Source organism: Malus sylvestris, chromosome 14, assembly GCF_916048215.2.
Source record: "Malus sylvestris chromosome 14, drMalSylv7.2, whole genome shotgun sequence".
Lineage (NCBI taxonomy): Eukaryota > Viridiplantae > Streptophyta > Magnoliopsida > Rosales > Rosaceae > Malus > Malus sylvestris.
The window spans coordinates 23,578,123-23,584,766 of record NC_062273.1 but is presented as its reverse complement, the minus strand read 5'-3'; the positions used below and the strand labels follow the sequence as shown (position 1 = coordinate 23,584,766).

The window sequence follows — 6,644 nt, the reverse complement described above, 5'->3', positions numbered from 1 at the left end:
AAGCCAAAGTCCCAAATTTCATAATGGACAAAAGTACAAGCAATTCATCAATAATGAAGGTGCTACAAAAATTGGAATCTTCCCCAAAATAGAAATCCAACCCAAGAGACTTTTTCTCTCTCTCCCTCTTCCGCCTCCTTTCATCTATCAAATTTCTGCAACCTCTGCTCTTCTCCAATGGAGCTGAATTTTGGACACCCTATAGTTCTTGAGCATATGAACAACTTTCAAGAAGGAACCATTTCTGTTTGAGCGACGGAAATTACAGTGTTGAAGCTCCAAACATGATAGTCGGCTTCTTGCAGATTTCGAAGCTGTTGTGATGTTTCGAAGATCTGGAAATATTTAACCGTTAGTTCATCCTGAATTTTTGATATGTTATGAAAGAGTCGATGAGGAACAACTTCAATGAAGAAAGCATACCGATCTGAACAAGAGAAAATGGAGTTTCGAAGCTCACAACAAATCTGACGGGTTGACAGACAAATAATAACCAGTCATTCATCATACCTGAATTTCTTGAGTTATACAGCTCCGAGGGATCTCAAATTTGGATATGTTGTAGTTCACAAGCTGAGGAACAACTTCAATGAAGAAAGCATACCGATCTGAACAAGAGAAAATGGAGTTTCGAAGCTCACAACAAATCTGACGGGTTGACAGAAAAATAATAACCAGTCATTCATCATACCTGAGTTTCTTGAGTTATAAAGCTCCGAGGGATCTCAAATTTGGATATGTTGTAGTTCACAAGCTGAGGAACAACTTCAATGAAGAAAGCATACCGATCTGAACATGAGACAATGGAGTTTCGAAGCTCACAACAAATCTGACGGGTTGACAGAAAAATAATAACCAGTCATTCATCATACCTGAGTTTCTTGAGTTATACAGCTCCGAGGGATCTCAAATTTGGATATGTTGTAGTTCACAAGCTGAGGAACAACTTCAATGAAGAAAGCATGCTGATCTGAGCAAGAGAAAATAGAGTTTCAAAGCTCACAACAAATCTGACGGGTTGACAGACAAATGATAAACAGTCACTCATCATACCTGGATTTCTGGAGTTGTACTGCTCCGATGGCTCTCCAATTTGGATATGTTGTAGTTAAGGAATTAACGAACAACTTTCATGAAGACAACTTTGTGATTCGACCTACAGATGATGGTGTTATGTTGAAAAACAATTCCGGTTGTTAGGGGAAATGAAAAACAATTCCACCAAAGAAACATCATTATGATGTTTCATCATTATGGTGTTTTCATCATTATGATGCTTTCATCATTGTGATGCTTCCATCATTGTGATGCTTCCATTATGATGTTAATGCACCAACGGTTACACCTTCTGCAATTCCACTTATTCGGGCCTAGCAACCTTCATCAACAAAATCTATGAAGAAAAAGTCCGGGGCTACCACTTAGAAAACAAAAGAATGAAGTTTTGGTACTTACGACATGGACTATTAGCAAGACACCTCATTCGTCAACTCCCTCGACTAGAGACTTGGGGGACTCCCACCATATGCTACTACGCCTTGGTACTCAAAAGTTCGTGACTACTCAGTGACTTGGATTTTTCAAGTCTCCAACCGAGAAGTTTTCCTCACTCGGGAAATTAAGGGAACACTACCTCAAACTACATGCTTCACTCACAAAGCTTCAACAATACAGGTTTCAACAAAAGCAAAAATTCAAAGAACTTTATGAAGAAGGCTTTGGTGTATTTAACACAATATGTTGAAATGAAGCAAAACTTATTTATTAATATTTTCGATAAGCCACAAATATGTACATATACATGAGTCAAAATAAACAAACAAAAGGGAGCCTTCACAAAGGTTGCTTAGGGGAAGTCTCAGCAGTCGGTAGAGCCCCAGAAAGAGAAAGCACCGGAGGGTGGTTATCCGGAGCCTCAGTACTTGACAAAACCCCAGAAGGAGGAGGCATTGGAGGTTCATCATTTGAAGCTTCATTACCAGGTACAGCCCCAGAGGACGAAGGCAATAAATGCCTTTGGAACAAACCCACAAACCGCTGATGATCAAGTAAAACCTTACCATCAGATTCCTTCATCTGGTCAAGCTTCCTCTTCATGTTTGTAGCATAGTCATGGGCGAGCCGGTGCAACTGCTTATTCTCATGCTTGAGCCCTCTAATCTCCTGTTTGAGACTCATCACTTCAGCAGCCAATGATTCAACTTGGCGGGTTCTAGCAAATAGGCGTTGGGCCATATTAGACACAGAACCTGCACACTGAACACTAAGAGCCAGAGAGTCCTTAACAGCCAACTCATCAGACCGTTTGGAAAGTAGTCTGTTATCTTTGGGAGTGAGAAGGTTCCTGGCCACCACTGCAGCGGTCATATCATTCTTCATCACAGAATCCCCAACGGTAAGAGGACCAGTAGGGGATATGAAGGATGGGCGCCATATGTTGTCTGGAGAAGGCATGGCTGTCTCTTCTCCAAGGTTCAAGTCAAAACGACGGTCGGAGGGTCCAGACATTTTCAAATGTGTTGAAGAAGGAAGAGGTCAGACAAATCAAGATCTTAGAAGTGCAAGAAATGAGCTTCTACTGGTAGAGATTCAAGTGTGCTGTGGAACTTAATGCCAGCCTCTATAAAAATCTGCACTCGACGGAGCTTCAGAAATCGAAGAGGCGTTTGCTTTCTCAAAAGCTGGACTGCTCAGAGACCACGAGGGCCGATCTCAGAAATCGAAGAGGTGTTTGCTTTCTCAAAAGCTGGGCTGCTCAGAGACCACGAAGGCCGATCTCAGAAATCGAAGAAGCACCTGCTTTTTCAGCCTCGTCAGCACCTGTCACATGCACAATCAGCTTTGCGGAAATTACGGGCACTCTGTCGAAGATTTCTGGTGAAGTAGAAAGCACGTGAATCTTACTGATCAATCACCGCTCTCCATATGCACCATCAACTCCTCGGGTACCACATATAACTTTGTCAAAGATTTCTGACAAAGTTTAGGCACGAGAATTTGGAAGTTCCAGCTACCCTACTATTACCCATAAGGGTAAAGGAACAGCACCACTGCTTGACAACTGGAAAGTCCCTATGTGTGTCGACCTCCGTGTTTTGCGGCAAGACAGGTTGGCAAGAACGTCCAACCTTTACTCACATTCGAGAAAAGACTCCCAACATAATTACTTTCTCAAAAACCGGAGTAGCACCGCTTTCCGAATCTCGAGAGTCAGATCCTCGACGGGATTGCTTGTTCGAAAACCGAAGAGGCACAACTCTCAGAACTTCGAGAGCCAGATTTCCTTAGATAAAGCTTGTCTGTAATCTCCACACGTAATATCAGCTTTCCAGATACCACATACCACTTTTTCAAAGTGCTCTGACAAAATTAAAACACGTGAAGCTGGCAGCTCCCACTACATTGCTGTGACCAAGAAGGGTAAAGGAATAGCATTACTACTTGTTATTGGGAAATCCCTATATACATTGACCTCCCTCCTCAACGGACAGGCAAACCTGCAAAAATGCTCAACCCTTTCTCGCATTCGAAAAGGCACCCTCAACATAACCTCTCGAAATACTCAGCTTTATTTCCCCCCGATAATACCTCAGCAAATAAGCCACACCAAGAACAAGAGTATCTCATATCATCAGGGTCGAAAGCAAGAGTATCCCATATCATGCTTTCTCCCTGTCTTTGTCTTTGTCCTTGTCCACACCTGCAGGACAAGGAGAAAGAGAGCAGTCAGTCGGAACCTGAAATCAAACCTCCAATTTGGAACCGACTGCCTGGAGCCTTTGCCTGGTTGCTTACTTAGCATTGCTCTCGAGTACTCATCCTCAACTGCTGTCAAGGTCACGAATTCCACCGGCAAATACCTCATGACAGTTGATCAGATATTGGCTCTTTACACTGAAGCTGCCAAGCGTGGATGAGTCACTATGAAGGAATGTTCTGAAGGACCATTTAAATGCAAAGGTTGCACACCACTTCTGCCATGCAAAAGATTGAAGCAGAAGGTTCAACGGTGATCTGAAACAGATCACTACAGCACGACACCTTTCCATACCACATTCATTATTCCGTCAACAGCAAAAGTATCCCATATCATCAAGGTCGAACGTACTCTAGATTTGATGGACTTGTTTTGACCCTCAAATTTTTGAGTCGGCCTTATACTCTGAAGGGCACCAGAAAACCCTCCAGTACAGTTCAAGAATAAGCCTGTGGAAAGTTACTTCTTCAAAAGCAAAAGTATCTCATATCATCTCTTATCCATTTGCTTCTCCTTATCCTGGCAGTTGAATGAGAGACAAGGAGAATGAGAACAATCAACCGGAAGCCGAAGTCAAACCTCTGATCCTGGGTTGCTTACTTGGAAGTTTGACTGCTTACCTTGTCTGTCACCTCTTTCGGCAGATCTCCTAGCTCGGCGACTTGGGGGACTCCTACTATAGGGTTTGTATCACACTTGACTAAGCTCGAAACTACAACTAAGCTTCAAGTGAAATTGATACATTACCTTGTGCGTCAACATCAGCTAAATACACCATTCCCGGATGGAGGAAAGGTACTTCCAGAGAAGGGCAGATGAAGATCAGACCACACTTCGGTACTTAGAAGTTTCGTGATTACTCAAGGGATTGGATCTTGCAAGTCCCCAACCGAGGAGTTTCCCTCACTCGGGAACTTAGGGGAGCACTGTTTGTACCATACTTGACCAATCCCGAAACTACCGAGCACCGGCCAACGTTATACTGTCAAGGACCCAGAAGAGTTCCCCTCCGACCAGGAGGCCAATCACTACTCGACACGTGTCAAGATTAGAAGCCAATCAGAGCGCAGCACGTGTCAACATCAAGAACCAATCATAACATGACACATGTCAATGTGACAAAGCTACAAGTTTTTCTATAAATAGGGGTCATTCCCCCACAATATTTCCTAATGCCATTTTGTGTTAAATCATTCACAAGAACTCACTAAATTGAGAGCTTGATCCTTTGTACTTGTGTAAGCCCTTCACTACTAATAAGAACTCCTTTACTCCGTGGACGTAGCCAATCTGGGTGAACCACGTACATCCTGTGTTTGCTTCTCTGTCTCTATTCATTTACGTACTTATCCTCACTAGTGACTGAAGCAACCAAGCAACCAAGCGAAGGTCACAAAACCTGACACTTTCTGTTGTACCAAAGTCTTCGCTGATTTTGTGCATCAACAAATATCATTTTACATTTCAAGAATATACCATCAAACTCTTCCCCAACAAAGATCATCAATTGGTCAATCCCTCTTACTTAAATAGCACTTGAATAAGAAGATTCTGGTCCGTCCCACACTAAGCGAAAAAACCTACTCCATAACAATGCAAAAAAAAAAAAAAAAAAAAAAAAAAAAAAAAAAAACCTCTAAGACAATGCACCTAATATCAAGTAAGGACCTATATATAGTACTTCTTAAAAAATAAACTTGCGTTGTGCTGATATTTCAAAAATTTGTTCATCATAACTTGTAAACATAGATAGAGTATTATTATCAACTTAACTAAAAGGCAAATCGATTCAAGAACTACTAAATATATGACCCTATATCATGAAACCCGCTTTGATTGATTCATCCTTAATACCATCTGGCAAAGGCCATCCCAAGCATGAAAGTAATTCCACAAACACAAACACATAAACACAAGAACAAGAGCTAAATTATCAAATGTAGGAGAAAACAAGAGAGACCCATATGGGAAAACAGTGAATAACATAGACCCATTTAAGCAAAATTTCAAATTTTCACAGTTGAGACAAATTTACAAGAGAGAAATCAAGAAAAGTGCAGTAATTTCAAGAGACAGAGAGAGATTTGAGTACCTTTTGAGAAGAAATTGGGAGAAATGATAGATGAGAAACTAGGTCTTCTTAAATCAAAGAGAATAGAGTACGAGAGCAAGCAGTTGAGTTTTAAGGAAGACAAAAGTGCGATGCAGTCACGGCCACCAACAATCCGTCATTGGCAAAGTTGAGAGACTAAGAGACGAAGTGGGGTGAAAGTAGAATAGATGAGTTCTAATTGGGGCTTTGTTTTTATGTTTATTTTTTTAATTTTTTCCCTCTGCCTTTAGTAAAACAAATGGTGATGAATTGACTTTTCTTACATACCTAGGTCACCTAATCTTAGGTTATGTGAAGAATCCAATCTTTTCGTCACCCAGTGAAAACAATTGGGCGGCAAAATTTGGCGCCAAAAAACTTGTGAGGAATTTAGGCTTGCTATGTGATGAACAACATTCCAAAATTGTTTTGGATCCCACAATAGTATGTATGTGATGCTTTTTTTAAATTCCTCACCTATTATACTAAAATGTGATGAATTTATAGGCGTCACATAAAATGTCATCACCTAATCCATGTTTTCTTGCAGTGGATAGTCACTCCGAAAAAATTACTCATCCATTTTCACAGAAGTACTTTTGGATTGCATGAAGTCAACACAGATATATTAGATCTTGTACTTCCAATGATTTCCCATTAATAACACAGTTCCAATGGTCCATTAAGTCACTCATCATAAATCGATAAAATGATCAATTCCAGTTATTGGAGAACAATTTTTATTAATTTGGCCTAGTAAACATAGAAAAGTAGATGATGAAGATGTGAATGTAA

The 6,644-nt window shown here is 40.8% G+C and overlaps 1 long non-coding RNA gene across 1 annotated transcript; it reads right to left on the bottom strand.

Moving 5' to 3' along the window:
- On the bottom strand, positions 1–787 carry LOC126600443 (uncharacterized). Its single transcript, XR_007615446.1, has 3 exons — positions 692–787; positions 511–608; positions 1–335 (listed from the first exon to the last, which is right to left on the bottom strand). It is a non-coding gene; the product is annotated as an uncharacterized LOC126600443 (long non-coding RNA).
- Positions 788–6,644: the final 5,857 nt, after the last annotated feature.